The sequence below is a fragment of the Echinops telfairi genome, unplaced genomic scaffold (genome assembly GCF_000313985.2).
Source record: "Echinops telfairi isolate 266 unplaced genomic scaffold, ASM31398v2 ScPeMD7_3533;HRSCAF=4204_0, whole genome shotgun sequence".
NCBI classification, from domain to species: Eukaryota; Metazoa; Chordata; class Mammalia; order Afrosoricida; family Tenrecidae; genus Echinops; species Echinops telfairi.
The window spans coordinates 45,178,453-45,195,618 of NW_022107431.1; positions in this window are offsets into that span (position 1 = coordinate 45,178,453).

Below are 17,166 nucleotides of genomic sequence, written 5' to 3' on the forward strand. Positions count from 1 at the left end.
TGGACACCACCTGACGAGGAAGAGGGTCGCAGCGGAGACTGGTGTTGCAGATGCATCCATCGAGGCACCAGTCTGTGAGTGAAGCTATTTTCCTGACCAACCCTGCCATCAGCTGAGTATCGCCGAGCCACGAATCAATTCGACAGGAGAAAAATCCCTGGCTGGCCACACTGTCTGCATTTATGACCCACAAAACCAGAAAGTACATCCACATGGGCTTTTTGGTTTTGTCTTTAAGTTTTGAATAATGTTTTATTTGGCAATCAATAACTGCAACAGTTATGACAAAGAATTTAAAAGAATATTCCTACAGACAAGACCAGCAACCTAATTCAGAGGGTCTGATGCAAAATGAAAATGCAGAATCCCTGTTGAAAAAGTATCAAAGGATTCAAAAAGGGTCCTACCCAGAGTGGGAGGAAAATGTGAAACACGGCTCACAATCACAAGAGATCAAGCTCATTGGGCAGCAAGGACATAGTCCTGGAACCTGAGACTAGGACAGCGCTGAGGTATCCTTCAGGTCCGGCCATCAACTCACTCCTGACATAATGACCAACCATTACGACCAAAAGGAGCCCTGGGGACCTCGTGGTTTTGTGTTGAGCTGCAATCCCCCAGGTCAGCAGTTCAAAGTCACTAGCAGCTCTGTGGGAGAAAGATGGGGTTTTTACTTCTCTTTAGAATTACAGGCTCGGAAACTCACAAGAGAAGTTCTCTTCTGTTCTAGAGAGTCACTATGAATCAACATTGACCCCAGGGCAGTGAGGGTGTTCTGGTTTTTTCTTTTGGGGGTGGGGTGGGGTGTGTGTACAGGGGGTGGCTTAAGACCAAAAGGGCAGCATTTACCTAATGACAACATGCAGAGGCTTGGGTAAAGAGGGGGAATGAGAACAGGAAAGATGGAGAAAGCAGAATAAGCACTGGTACACTGAGGTGACTGCAATGGGTGAGTTGGACAAGTACCTATGAACTGTCGAATAGAAGACTGAAGATCTGCTCTGTACCCTTCATCCACGACTTAAACAGACTTCAGAGGCGGTGACAGTGGACCCTTTGGGCCTCCCTCAGCACGGGGCCCTGGGTGACTGCACAGGTCTCACCTACCAGGTTAACCCTGGTGTTCGTGTCTAAACCACTTAGTATTTGATACTTCATCTTGGAAGACCTATTTTATTAATGGATAATTTAAATAGGTCTCTTAAGTTATTTTCTGGACTACAATGTTTACTAGAGACTGGGGAAGGCAACACGGACCCACTCTAAGTTCCTCTGTGCCATCACGGTGTCTCTGGCAGCCTGGGAAAAAGAATGCAAACCCCTGATGAACCACAGGTACGACAGGAAGGACCAGGTCCAAACCTGGAGAAACATTTGCATACAGAAAGGGAACTAAAGCTACCCAATGGCTCTGTCATACAAAAGAGGGATCATACTAATGGGGACTAGAATAATACAATTCTTTCATTAATTAAATATTATCACATGCATACCATAATATTGAAGCAATGTATTTCTATGTTTGTTTGAAACTCTTTATAAAGCTTTTCTAGGAATTTGTAGGCAGTTATTTACACTGAAGGAGACATAGTTCCCCTGCCCACTCCCTTGAGTGTGTGGCCTTGAACGCATGCTGGTTTTTTGTACTCTAAAGAGCACTTAATTTACTTTATGCTCAGTATACTTTAGAGATCATGAAGATCTATTTTGTTCTTTTTAGTGGCCACATATTATTTCACAAAACGGAAATATAAGAATTCATTATAGCCCAATTGGTACATACTTTAGACTCTTTACAGATTTTACTATCAACGCAACTTCATCTCAGGGGACCAAGGTGGAACAATTCAAGCAACAGTATAATGATCACCTCAGTAAAGCAGGAGGCACTAAAACTGATTCCCGCACCAGCAAATGGGTACCTAAGTTTCTCTTTTATGGAGATGCCGAATGTTCCCAAGACCCACCTGGAAACAGAAACCTAATGTAGCTAATTCTGATGTGGTTGATTAATTTAAAATGGTTCAAATACCCGCCCTGGTCACAAATAAGTTCAGAAAATGCCAGCCAGTCACAAGAAAATTTTCCACTTTGTCTTTGTTTCCTGTTCAGTTGCCTTTGCCAATGCTTCTCTGCCCGTAGGACCGCTTTGCATTCCTGCTTGACTTTCAGAGCAGACACTCCCAGTCATGAACTTAATACAGGTAATGAGCTCATGCACAAACAACATTTTAAACAAAAAATAACATAGTGTTTATTGAATTATAACCCAAAGTAAATAGCAAATAACAGTACAATCCATGAACCAGACTAATAAAAATGATTGAATTAATAAATAGTAAAATTGCTGAACTGGTTAATAAATGAAGAATAATGAGATAAAATATCTTATCCATCTGAGTGTATGTAGACAATTTCCCTTCAGGAAGGTAATACAAAACTCACCCCTATGTAAGTGTGGGCAACACTTAGTGGCTTGTCTCCAAAGAGTAAAGTTTGCAAAGGGAGGAAAAAGTAGGTAAAATAGAAAATTACGGTCTTAGTGATCCCAGGTTATCATCATCAGGGTTAGTTATATCGATGACATGTACCTTTGAGATGATGTGTCAAGAATGGCATTTACCTCTGTGGCCTTCCATTCAAAAAACTATAAATTCACTCTCACTCCGAGGGAAAAAAAATTGAGGAACATTCTTCAAAATACTTGACCAGTATTTCTCAAAATTGTCAAGGTCACTGGAAACAAGGAAAGTGTGAAAATTGTGAGAGCCCAAGAGAAAGTAAGCAATAAAGGGACACATGACAAAGTGCAATGTGGCGTCCTGAGTGGGATCCTGCCGCAGAAAATGAACAACAGGTAAAAACTACTGGTGTCTGAATGAACTATGGACAGAACAATGGCCTACAGTCTTAATAATGTACTGATATGAATATTGCTTCACCCAGGGTAACAAGTGCACCACAGTACTGAAAGATGTTAATACAGGGAAGCTGAGAGTGGAATAGATGCCAACTCTGTACTTCCTTCGTTACCTGTCTGTAAAAATGTATCACCTAAATTTTAAAACTCTTATGTTAAAATATGTTTAAATTAGTAGGTTTAAATAGTTAAATGTACATATAAATATACAGATATAGAGTCACACATGTCACACAAGACCAAGAGCTTTCTGAGTTCTGATGAGCTAATCATCTCTGCATTTATGATATTTCTATCCAGACTCTTACCTGCCACTCCTCATTGCTTTGCAAAGTAACAAAAGGACCAGGATGTGAGGTATAGTCAGTCAGGAGCCAAGGATTTGAACAAAATTAATTAAGTCCCACAGTGATGGAGACCAGTGCTCCACTACCTTGGGGCTTTGCACTGATCTAATTAGATAAGGAGGTTAATTGTCAGGCTGCTAACCAAACCATCAGTGTCTTGAACCCGCCCGCCTCTGTGTGGAAGGAAATCAGACAGTCTGCTTCTGTCACGATTTACAGCCTTGGCAGCTGTGGGGAGCACCTTCTACTCTGTCCTACAGTCACTGTAAGCTGGAGTCAACTCTAAGGCACGGTTTTTTAAAAAGTGGGTAATAATATTCTCCCTAATGTTCACAGTAGTTCTTTAGCTCTCGTAAGGACACAAACTGTACCTTCATAAACTTTCTATACCAAGTTCCTGAGACAGAGAATAGGCTTGAAACACACATATTGGCATAGGGTCCTGACATAGAGTAAAATAAATAAATAATCTAAACCCACTGCTATAAAGTCAATTCCGTCTCACATGACCCTATAGAGAAGTTCTGAAACTAAATCGTTAAAGAAGTAGACAGCATAATTTTTCTTCTACGGAGCAGCTAGAGGATTTGAACCACCAGCCTTGCTATCAGTGGCCTAACACCTAACCGACAGTCCCACCAGGGCTCCACAGAGCACACAAAATGGGTCTTTGAAAAATAATGCTTGACAGAAGAGTTGAATGGATAAAGACTCCATTTACCTATTCAATGTTATTCGCCATAAGATCTATTTCATAAAAGGTCCCTCAGGTGGCATAGTGGGTTGTATGTTGAACTGCTACCCACAAGGTCTGAGTCCCCACCCTCCAGCAGCTCCCTGGGAAAGCTAGGAGAATGTCTGCTCTGTAGAGATTGACAGCTTCTGAAAGCACAGGGGCAGTTTGACTCTGTCCTACAGGGTCACTATGAGTCACAGTCAGCTCGAGGGCAGTGAATCTGGTTTTGATTGCTGACATCCTAATACAACGATCGCTGGCAGTGCTCTCAGGTAGATACTGCTTTGCTAACCACAAGGCTGGCAGTTCAAACTCACCATCTGCTCCTGTAGAGAGTTAAGCCTCAGAAAGCTGACAGAGGGTTTCCATGAGTTGGTTTTGTCCTACATAATACAACGCTACAATTTTTACACTAAAAATATACTTCCTAAAAACAATTCAGTCCGGTTGTCAGTTTAAAATATAACACAAAATAGATACTGATCAGTACCATTTATAAATTTTTTTTGGGTAGGAAAAGAAGATGCAGAAACTGCTTCCAAATATCAAAGCATACAGCCAATAAAGCCAAGGGATGTGAAGATGTTACATGATCTATTAGAACCCTAGGTTGTTATTTTTAACATTAAAGATGCACACACACACATAAAATACCTTATTTGCCTCTTATACATTGTATGTGTTCACAAACTTATAGAATTAATTCACTTCATGCTTTACCCTACTTCTACACTGGTGGTCACTTTAGGCAGGTTGCAAACAGTATATTCGAGGAAGTTGGTTTCTTTATAAAGCTGCAAGTAATGAAGCCTTGCGTTAATCAACACCTGTGTTTCCATTTCATCTCAAGCGCTGAGGACATCAAGCTTGTTTTACATCTCCTCCTCAGGAAGATCATGAAAAGCCATCTTTAGAACCCGCCGAACTTCTTGTAAAGAGGTGTTCTATGAGTGCACATTTCTCTGCGTTGTAGTCCTTACCTAAGTGATACTCAGAACAATAATCTCACACTCAAACAAACTCCTTGCCATCAAACCAATCCTACCTACAGGGCAGAGTAAGAGTGCTTCTGTGGGTTTCCGACGCTGTAAACCTTTAAAGGAGCAGAAAGCTTCACCTTCCTCCCTTGGGATGGTTAGGGGAGTTGAACTACCAAACCTGTGGTTAGCAGCCCAGCGCCCAACCCTTTCCCATGTGCTTGGAAATTAAAGTTGACTTATTTTATGTTCACGTACCACTACTGACCATAGTTCTTAATTATGAGCAAAATGCCCAATGGATAATATAGGAGAGAGCACTGTACCTCTGTTGACAACAACATTTTTAAGATAAATTTTCTTCATGAAGAATATGTAAGCTCTGGGAAGCAAAACAGGCTGTGTCAATTTATTAAAATAGAAATATTTGTCCTCAAAGTCACTGAAAAGCAGCACCATTATAGATGCATTTAAAAAATAAGTTTCATACTTGTGTACTATTTCAAAATGATTAAGTAAACAGAGATTAAACTACACACTTTTTTGGGGTTTTCTATTGTAGCTACATTTTTAGAATCTAATTAACATGCCAAAATGGTCTTCTGAAAGACACACTAAATACAGGATGAATCAGCTTTTAAATGTGTGCACTGTACCAAACCCAATGGCTAGCGCTCCCAGTCGTGCTAGCTGAAAAAGACAAAGGGTTCAGGTCCATTGTTCTTTTTTTGAGCTTCAGAGGAATTAGTAGTCAATTAGGTTTGTACGAAGGATTCAGAGCTCCTTTAAAGATAAAATGGCCACACACAAAAATCCAAAACATTTACTGACTCAAGTTCCATTCTAAAATTTCTTCTATAAATTATGCTCTTCTAATAAAGGTCAGACGAAAATTGAACTACAGAAAGAGGATCACACAGAAAAAGGCATCGCCAAAAGACATTCTGTTTTCTTCAGGGTTGTCAGATTCAGTCTCCTGCACCTCATCAGCCTTGTCCTAAGAGAATTCACACTACTATGAACACTTTTCCCCAGAGTAATTTGAATACCAGATGGTATATGAGTTGACACTCTTTCTTTTGACACACAGACTCATTGGGAATGAATATTTTATTTCTCAGCAATTACCGGGTGCCATTTTGGGTGGTACTGCCACCCTTACTGCCTAAGGAAGTGAAAAAGAGAGAGGAAGAGTGTGTGTATGCTTTGTATACAAGAGTGGCATGACTCATTTTTTATAAGGACAAGTTATGATGCCCTAGGGAGAAAGCTGTCAAAAAGGAGTTTGCAATAATCTATTATTTTGAAACTGCTTCCCACTGCTCCTCCTGATTGTACAATCAAGAACCACTTGGAAAACTGGGGACAGGAACCTAAATCAGAAACTAGTTGCGGTGGAACCAATTCCAAGTCATGGCAACCCTGTGTGTGTCGGAGCTGAACTGTCCTATACATAGGTTTCCAAGGGCTGTGATCTTTCCGGAGGAGGTCTCCAGGCCTTGCTTCTGAGGTGCCGCTGGATATCTTCAAATGACCGTCCTTCCGGTTAGGAGCCCTGTAGCCCAGGGCTCATCCATTGACATCCAGTCAATTCCAATCAAAGCAACCTTTAGGACAGGTTAGAGCTTCCTCCAAAGGGTTCCCCAGGCTGTCGTCCTGATGAAGGCAGACTCTCACCTGTGGACAAACTCGTGGCTTTGAACTGGGCATCTTTTAGTTAGCATCCAAGCAATCACCCGCTGTGTCATAAGGACTCCTTATGCAGGCATGACCAGTGCCCGGTTCTGGAAGAGCAGGCCCAGCCAGCCTTTTTCTAGATGAAATCCTTGTTATTCTCTGTCAAACAAGGCTCATCTCTATAAGCTACTTAATGTCCAAGGAGAGGCGACTGGTACACATTTTCTCTGGTGATTCAAGAAGTCCCAGCATCCCTGGGTTCAGCCCCACCTGTCCTGCCACACATCTTGATACAACTACCACTTGGAGACTCCACGATTGCAGGGGCCTTTTCTGAGGACGTAAACCACTGGCTGATTAAAATAAACATATAACTTCTGGTGTTTCCTGAGAGGCGCCCACCAGTCCTCAGAGCAACCACTGCTTTTGCAGTCCTACTGCTAGTACAGGAGCACGTCTAAGGACATCAGGAGTAATTGCAGCGAGCAGGTGGACAGGTGCAAGTTCTCAGTGGTGGGAATGGAAAGAAAGTCAAGTCAATCCAAGGGAAAACTCCAAGTCCATCATTCAGTCAACACAGCGGTGCTCAACCTGGGGGTCGAACGACCCTTTCACAGGGGTCGCCTGATTCATAACAGCAGCAAAATGACAGTGATGAAGTAGCAACAAAAATAATTTTATGGTTGGGGGGTCACCACCACATGAGGGACTGTATGAAAGGGTCACAGCATTAGGAAGGTTGAGAAGTACTGGTTCAACAGATAGTTATGAGCCCTGGTGTTGGACAGGCATTGAACTTCAGGTCATGTAGTCTCATTTCCCCAATGGATTGGATACTCAATTTGTAGATAAGGGCAGTGCCATACTTATGTTCAATACCTATTTCTGCAAGGCATCTAGCAAGCTCTTTGTAATGTCCTTATGGACAGAATGAAAAACAGATAAGCCGCTTGCTAAGAAGATTGATAAGAATGCCTGATAAATGGACGGTGTCCCCAGGGAAAGGATCTGTAGTGCCAGCCCTGAGGGCGCCGAGTTCAGCTGTTTCTTACTCAAGGCTAGTGATCAGCAGCTGAAAGGAAGACACAGGAGCCTCTTGACAAGTTTAGTATAAAGCTGTTGGATTCCAGATTTGAAACACTGCCTTGACATGTCTATGCCCAGGATTTCAATTTTGCAAACTTCTGTTTTCTCACATGAAAAAAGGTACTAACAGTATTAACACTGTAGAGTTACTTTGAAAACGAAAGAATTCATATTAGTAATAACCACAAAGCCTAATGCCTCAGGAGCAAATCTACATAGTATATGGTAATAAAGGCTAGAAAATTATAGACGGCAGGACCAAAACTTTTTAAAGTTCCCCTTGACTGGCACAATGAAGTAAACATTTAAAGATGACAATGAAACCACAAAGCACCTGGGGATATGGAAGGACCTGAACAACATTACGCTGAGCAAAATTCGTCAATCAGAAGAGGGTAAATGTTGTATGAGACCACTATGATAATGATAAACACCAAGACAAAGACTGGCCCAACAGGTCGATTTTAGAAGTTATCGAGGGCGGGATGGCAAAGGTGTGAAGATGGACCAACGCGATCGAAGGTTAGCACGTGTAGACTTGAGATACGGGAGGAAAGAAGTGTGCGAAAGGAAAGGGGAAACGTATTTCAAGGCAGGATAGGACAGAATACAGGTCTGGGGTAAACGACAGTCTCAAATGTAAACCCTCCAACTAAGCCATGCTTTAAAATGTGCAATAAACGTATACTAATTTTGAAAATAACATCCATGGTGGATAGAAGAAAGATTGTTGTGGTTAAACTAAAAATTAAAACTTTGCAATAGTCATGAATTGCGATGAGTTGATAAATATTTTCACACTGTTGCTATTCTGTGGATTGGCTACTAAGTACACTGCACTCATTGTCATTGAGTCAATCCGGACTCATATCGACCCTACAGGACTGTGTAGAACTGCCCCTGTGGGTTTCCGAGACTGTGATTCTTTACAGGAGTAGAAAGTCTCTTCTTTCTCCCATGGAGGGGCTGGTGGCTTTGAACAGCTGCCCTTGAAGTTATCAGTACACAGCATAATCTAATATGCCACCAGGGCTCCTGATGGGTTGGCAGAGAGATGAAAATGAATCTGTATAATTTAAAAAACAAAACAAAAAACAATGAAAAGACCACATAACGCAATCATAAAATGGGCAAAGGATTTGAATAGTCATTTCATGATAGGACATTCACATGGCCACCAGACGCAGGTGAAGTCCCTCAGCATCACAAGCTATGAAATGAAAACAAACCACATTCACTGCTGTCCTGTGTCCTTCAACTCAGCAATGCTATGGGGCAGCGTGGAACCGCCCACGGCTTTGAGTCTTCACAGGAACAGAGAGCTCCTACTCCGTGGCTTGAACTGCTGGGCTGAGCCACAGATTTTGCAGTTAGCTGCCAAACATTTTAACCACTGTATCACCAAGGTCCCTAATTCGCCACCAGAGAAATGCAAATCAAAATCACAAGAAGATGTCATCACATTTCTACTCGGATGATTTAGATGAAAACAAAACCAAGGGACAAAAATCAGAAAATAACAAATGTTGGCAAGGACGTGGGGCAATTGAAATCCTCATATCCATAATGGTGGGAATGAAAGTGGTAAAACCACTGTGGAAAACAGTGTGCCAGTTCCTAAAACATGAAACATAGAAGTACCTAGTAAGTCCATTACTCGGGAATTTTCAATTCTTCAGAAGGTGTGCCGTGGTACTCCAGGTTTAGGGGAAATTTCACAATACGATGTATTCTGAGCATGTCAGATGGGATGTTAGGAACGTCTGGCATCACTGCTGGGGTGAAGTGTAAGAGGCATTCTAAGCAAGACTTTATTTGCTGTCTGTTGTTTTGTGTTTCAAGAAAAAATGGAAAGTTCAAATCAAGTGTCATCAGAGGAACAAGAAGGGACGGGATAGGAAAAAGGATCAGCCAGCAGATGAAACGAGGGTGTGGAGGCTGAAATTTGACATTGTAAATTATTTATTTTGCTTCATTAGTTTAGAGGCAGTGTCCTGCAGGGAAACAATTGCTACCTTGATGTATGTTAGAGTTGTCAACATACCAATCAAAATATGTCTTCCCCTGAAACTGGTAATCCAGAGCCTCAGCTCACAGACTTACTGGGAAGAACAGTCGTCACAGGTTCAAAAGAACTCCAAAGTAGCTGCAGAACTTTCAAATTATCTCGTGAGGGCTTTCCAGACGGACAAAAACCATGCACAGTAAGAGACCAGAGCTTTCTCATGCAGCGCACAGAAGCCCCAGGAGATGGCTCCAAGTCTCTGTTAGACAAGACAACCCCGGTTTACAAGGACAGTTACGCCAAAACAACTTTTACTCGCAACAACCAAAATAAATTTTACTGGCAACAACAAAATTAGAAGGGTTATCCATGCAAGGGAGCAGAGCTTGGATTTGACAGGTTTGGGGTGGTTTTTTTTACCTTAATTCCCCAAAATTCACAGAAATGGAAGCCCAAAGCAGGTCAGTGGGTACTGTGCCAGTGCCCAGGCGTTTGGGCTGTCCTCAAAGGGGGCACCTCTACAGAATCCCACTGCTGCCACCATAGACATCATTTCCAAGAAGAAACCCGTGCCCTGTTAGGAGGGAAAGAAAAGGAGTTGTATTGAAGAACAATACAACTCAAACTGCTCATTTTGCTGCTGGTAGGAATCGGGCAATCCCTGTGAAAAGGGTCGCTTGACCCCCAAAGGGGTCGTGACCCACAGGTTGAGAACCGCTGCTTTAAGCGGTGATCTCACAAAGCAACCTGAAAGAAGCAGTGAGAGCCAAGAGGAAAGAGCGGTTTCCAGGCCTCCTCAAAGAAGGACTAGCCTCAAGTAATGCACAAGTTCAAATGCAGCACAGAGACAGACTAGTCTATCCCAACGAACAAAACTCACTGCCATCCAGTCAGCTGTGACCCCCGCGGTCCTGGAGGGCGGGGTGGAACAGCCCCTGTGGGTTTCCAAGACTACCATCCTTTACAAGAGTAGGAAGACCCATCTTTCTCCCATGGAGGGACTGATGGTTCCAAACTGCTGATCTGGTCCTTAGCGGCAAGGCACAATACATAACCTCTATCCCACCACGGTGCAAGCGACCCCCAAGGGGTTTATTTCAAAAGAGATGACAACCTATTGTGCTTTCTGAAGTGAATCAAAGGCAGACATTTCTTTTATGAAGCTTGTCATAAAAATCACAGATCTATTTTTAAACCATGGATGGGGCTGCATATGAATCTTCATCCTGGACGAGGGTAGGGATGCCCTGGGATCCTGATGGCATGTCATAGAGGAACATGACATGTCATAGAGGAACATGAGGGAGAGATCGTTACAGAAAATTTTCAATTTTTTCAGACTTTTGGAAATATGACAAATTTTCCCTGTCTTGAGATGGATTCAAAGGGGGGGGGGGCTGGCTTTAAGACGGTGGAAAGAGCTGATACACAGAAGCAAATTTCCACTTAATATATGTATTGGGGGGAAAACCCCACCACTTGCAGGATTAGAGCTTGCCAACAACACAATGCTTAGGCCTCACCAGACTACGAACATCTTGTCTCTGACTAACTCCGGTAGAGCTTGACTCTGTGTGACCAGGATAAGTAGGAAAGCAGATTAGATGATTTTTAGGTATGATCCTTTGAATTCCTAAAATTGATCCTAAGACTGGAATTATATAGTTCTTCCACTGTGCCTAAAACACTCGGCCTACTACAGAGATATGTTTCTGTTACAGCGACCTTTTTTCATGATCCCAAGATAACTTTAATACTGTGCAGTATTATATCACTGCTTGTATTATATGAGAATAGGCTAGAATATTTGGGAAAACCTTTTGGGGGATTTATAAAACTCAAAATGCCTATTGCTTTTATTTACTTTAATTTTTCTCTCAATTCCACACTACTCCCTGAGGGGATGTCCGTGTACTTGAGGATTACAGTTCCCTTATTTGACAGAATCACTTAATCTCGTGTATAATTATTTGCATACTCATGGTGGACACATAATTAATAAGTACTAAAAGTATTTTAAACTCAAGTGCCTAGAGTCAGAATTAAATTGCCCCCAAGAACCAGATTGCATCTGGAGACTGTGTGCTAACTCAGATTTTACCATCATCTTGTCCCTTTTCTTTCTCACTGTACATACAAGCACATTTGATAAAATAAGGTGAAATAAGTCAACACGAGAAAAAGGGAGAGATGGGTTTGAATGACAACTGTCTTTTCTAATGCCCCTTACTCAAATAAAATGATTTCCCCCTTACAGAAGGGTCACAATGAAGAGACGAACCAGTCAGGGTGAGTATAGCACCCATGAAACATACAGCTTTCTCCTAGTTCTTTAATGCTTCCTCCCCGCCCCCCACTATCATGACCTCAATTCTACCTTAAAAATCGGACTAGACCAGAACATGCACGATGCTACAGATAAGAGCCCACAACACAGGGAATCCAGGATAGATAAACCCCTCAGGACCAACAATGTGAACAGAGATACCAGGAGGGTAAGAGGGAGATGAGGGACAAAGGGGGAATCGATCACAAGGATCAACATATAACCACCACCACTCCAGGGGGATGAACAACAGAAAAGTGGGTGAAGGGTGACAGAGGACGATATAAGATATGAAAATAATAATCTATAACTTATCAAGGGTTCATGAGGGAGGGTGAGGGAAGGAGGGGTAAAAATGAGCTGATACCAAGGGCTCAAGTAGAAAGAAAATGCTTTGAAAACGACGATGGCAACATATGTACAAATGTGCTTGACACAATGGATGAATGTACGGATTATGATAAGACATTAAGAGCCCCCAATAAAAGTATTTAATAAAAAATGATTTCATCCATTGATATAATTCTCTGTTAAAATCACAATAAACAGACAGTTCTTGGGTGGGTAGGCATCTTGGCAAGCACTGTGTCAAGAACAATAGATGCTCGGATAAACTCAGGTTTCGTTCTCTAATGCGAGAGGAAGAGCTTGATTTGAGGCAGAGAAAATAAGCCTGAAATGTGAAGACTAGCTGTCCTGACTACGGTACCTTTAATTTTCCTATACAAGGCGCTTCAGAAGTGTGTGGAAAAACGGAATCAAATGATAATGAAATTTTCCCGCACACTTTTTGAAGCCCCATCCTATTTACAAACATACAAAGAAAGCAGAACTTCCTCCCAAGTAGAAACATTTAGTCAAGGCAATATACAGAAAGCTGATGAAGCTACGGCTGCTTCCAACATCAAATTTCTATATAATAAGTCCATTTTCAGCCTGTGACCACAAATATCTTAATACCTGAGGCAATTACGTCCAGGATGACAGTGTAGGAGCACGGAGAATATATAAAGAAAACACTCAGAACCACATACAAGCAATGACTTCCCGAACCTTCTGAAGGACAGTGCCCCTCAGTGCTCTGGAAACGAGGTCTCCTGGGATGGAAGCTAACATGATTGCTTAGAGACTGCTGGACCATATCCAAGCGGCTCCTTCACAGCGTGTACAATCTTAAAGCCTGCACCAAGTGGCATAGACGATAGTCATAAGTGGAAGGACGTTCACTTATTTGAATCGTCCCATGTGCATGTCCCAAGGGTTGCTATTAGATTTGAAAGTTGCTTCCATGGTGAATCTGTGCTCCAAGTAGCTAACCAAGCAGAATGCCCTAAAAGAAGCAGCAGGAGTGGGCCAAAGAGTAACACATTTCTCCGTGAGCCGCTACAGCTCCGCTCCATGCAGAAAATAAACTCAAAATTCAGATTTCTTATGCATGTGTAAATTCATCTGAATGCTCACAAACTCCTCTGGCCCATTAACATGTTTACTCAGCAGAGGGCTGCTATGCTCCACTTAACGGTCACTAAACATGGGTGTATGTTAACTCTGCTTCAATCTCCTCCACGGCAATATTTATAGAATGGCACCCTGTGTTAGTCTGGGTACTTTAGAGAAACAAATCCACAGAAACTCGTGTATAAGAGAGAGTTTTATATAAAGGTTAAGTGCACATCAAGAAAACATCCCAACCCAGTGCTGCCCAAGCTCACAAGTCCAACATTAACCCATATGTCCGACACCAATCCACGAAGTCCTCCTCCATCTCACAAAACAGACACTATGAGGCCGACTGCAGGAGGAAAGCTGAATCAGTGAATGTGTAAGTACTTCAGCGCTGGCCGGGGTCTCCACACGACTGCTCCAGCACCCAGGGCTGCATCGGGGTAGGTCCATGTGGCTTCTCCTTGGGGATGTCTTGCAGGAAGTGAGCCTTGCAAGCTGAATTAGGGAACTTGCTAAGGCAGCTGCACCCTGGTCTTACCATCAGAAATTAAGAGACCCGAGAACTAGAAAGTCGAGGCTCATGGAGCCATTTATCCCTCCACCCTTCAATTAACCCCACATGTGTTTATCGGCCAGGTTGGCACAAATTGCTTTTATATTTATTTTTGCCCTGCAAGGAAAAACAATCATGGGATATAACTCTAATGGTATTAAATAACAAAAGTGTCTTCATTTTTACATGTACCCAAACATAGAAAGCTGCCTGTTTAACATCAAGTGTGGAAGCACCATAGTTAAAGGAGTGGGCTGCTGTGGTAGTTACATTATCTCTTGTCAATTTGAGACTTAAAGGGTGGAGTTTAGCCTGTCAATCAGGTTGCAGCTTGATGACCTCATTTGGAAGCACTAAGGAGATAAACACCTCACTGGAGGCAGGACACATGCTCACCCCCTGTGAGAAATTACTGATGAAGGAGCCTAATGGAGCTAAGCTGATGCAGCAAGAGCTCTGGAGCTGGAGGAACCATGTGGAGACCCCTGCCAGCGCTGAGATACTCACACCACCACTGGATCCACAAAACGGTCTATGCACTGGCCTGTGATCTTCCTGCATTCAGCATCATTGCATGTGTTTTGTAAGTCTGAAGAGGAATTTATCAATTGGTATCACACATCTGGGCTAATATCAGACTTATGGACATGATCTGGACTGGGCTGGGATGTTTTCTCAATATACAATTGCTCTTTTATATAAAACTCTTTCTTATACACACGAGTGTCTCTGGATTTGTTTCTCTAGTCTACCCAGACTAACACACTTGCTAACTGAAAACTCAGTGGTTTGAACTCAGTAGCCACTCTACAGGAGTAAAATGTGGAATTGTCAGTTTCTATAAAGATTTCCATTCTTAGGAACCCTCTGAGGGTGTTCTACTCTGTCCTGAAGGGTCACAACAAGCGATAACCAGCTCCACCACAGAGGGTGCAGGTATATCCAATATGCAGACTTTAACACCCTGCACTGGGCAAATCTGCGGTGCAAGACCGGTCGCCTTAGAGTACTGAAAAGCAAGGATGTCATTTTGAAGACTAAGGTGTACCTGACCCAAGCCACGACATGTTCAGTTTCCTCATATGCATGTGAAAGTTGGACATTCATTAAATAACACTGAAGAAGATCGATGCATTCAAAGTGTGGAGCTGGTGAAGAATCTTGAAAGTACCACGGAGGGGCAAAAAACCAAACACCTATCTTGGAAAAAGTACATCTAGAATGCTCCTTAGGGGCAAGGGTGGCAAGATTTTGTCTCATGTACTTTGGCCATGTTATCAGGAGAGACCAGTCCCTGGAGAAGGACATCATACTTGGTCTAGTGGAAGACCCTTGACAACCTGCATTGATATGGTGGCTCCAACAATGGGCTCAAACATAGGAACAATTGTGAAGATGGCTTGTGGCCGGGCAGTGTTTCCTTCTGTTGTGCAGAGCATCCTATGAGTCAGAACCAGCCTGATGGGACTGAGAGACTGGAATACAATCCACAGGAATAAATATGAATTAATGAACCGATTTTATATTAAATTAATATCAGGGAATGTCAGAACTTCATTAAAAATCTTATTTGTCTTTATCACAATGCTCGTCTCCTTGCATGGTATTAATAGAATTAATCATCTCAGTTCTGTTAAGAATAAGAGACCTCATGGCATTGTGAGTTATGCATTGGGCTGTGAATTGCAAGGCCCTCCATTTGAAAGTCACTCTGTAGGGGAAAGGTGAGGCTTTCGGCTCCTATAAAGATTTTCCGTATTGAAAACTCACAGGGACAGTTCTGTTTGTCCTATAGGGTCACTTTGAATCAGAATCAACTCAATGACAATGCTTTCTTTCTTTCTTTTTTGTAATGCTAAAAATAACCTCCCTGGTGACAGAATAAAGAACTTTGTTTAGCACAAAAGGGCTGCAGTTCAAACCCACCAACCACTCCATAGTAGAAAGATGTGGGAGTCAGCTTCCATAAAGATTTACAGCTTTGAGATGCAATGGGGCAGTTTCTTTGTCTTGTAGGCTCATTGTGAGTTGGAACCAACTTAACAGCAGTAGGTATGTTAAAAGAGCAAGAGCTCATAAATATGGGAATTCATAACATGGTGGGGGTGGAGGTGGGGGACAAAATGAAAGACATTCAGGAGTATAAGTGAATGTAAATAAGAGTTCTTATGTAAATGGAGGCTTAAGCATGAGATCATCTATTTAAACACACACACACACACACACACTCTACAAATTTTGGAATTGAAAGGGCACCAAAGGGAACCCTTCAGAGGAGCAAGAGTGGAGACTGTAACTGCCTCCAGGAGGCTGTCAGATAGCACACACCAGGTTGAAAGTCACAATGAGGTGAGGGGCTACAGCAAGCTAGGAGTGCATGCTTCTCTGCAAAACAAACCCCCAAGCAAACAAAAACACTGTTCTAGGCAGAGTCAATAAGTGGATCATTCAATGTCAAGCCCAAATCCAGTGACATCATTTTTCAGAAAAGCAGAGCTAGGGATATGCCCCGGTACCCAGCAGATATTTGAACATTACGATGCACCAGGCACCACTGTGTGGTAGACAAATAGAACACAATGACCAACACAACACAGATAAGCCTTCAGTCCTCACAGGAGTCTAGACTGGTGGGGAGGCATGCAATCAAGCAAGCGTCAACAAAACTGTGTAGGAATCAGTTCTCTAGTGAGGCCGCCCAGGGAACTGGTGGAACAGACTGGAGGGGCACACAACCCTGACATGTCCTTCCCCATCGGTGCGTTATGACATGCGAGAGGAGAAGGAAACCGAAGTAGCAGAAGAAAGGGAGAAGGGCTCTGGGAGGAAGGTCACCTTCAAAATTTTTATCAGTTATTTTACTGTTCAGTGAGTTTATTTGTATTAGAACTCAGCAGTTCAACCATTTCTAACAAAAGTGATATAGATGATATAGATCCATAGGAATCTAGTGAGCTCCTTCTATGGGCAAAGTGTTGTGATATATGTGGAGAATAAAGACCAAGGCAGGTTAGTGACTTCCAACAGGAAATAATCATCTAAGAGGGGCAACAAAACATTTCTGCTGGTCCTCATACTGGACGGTATTAGGTT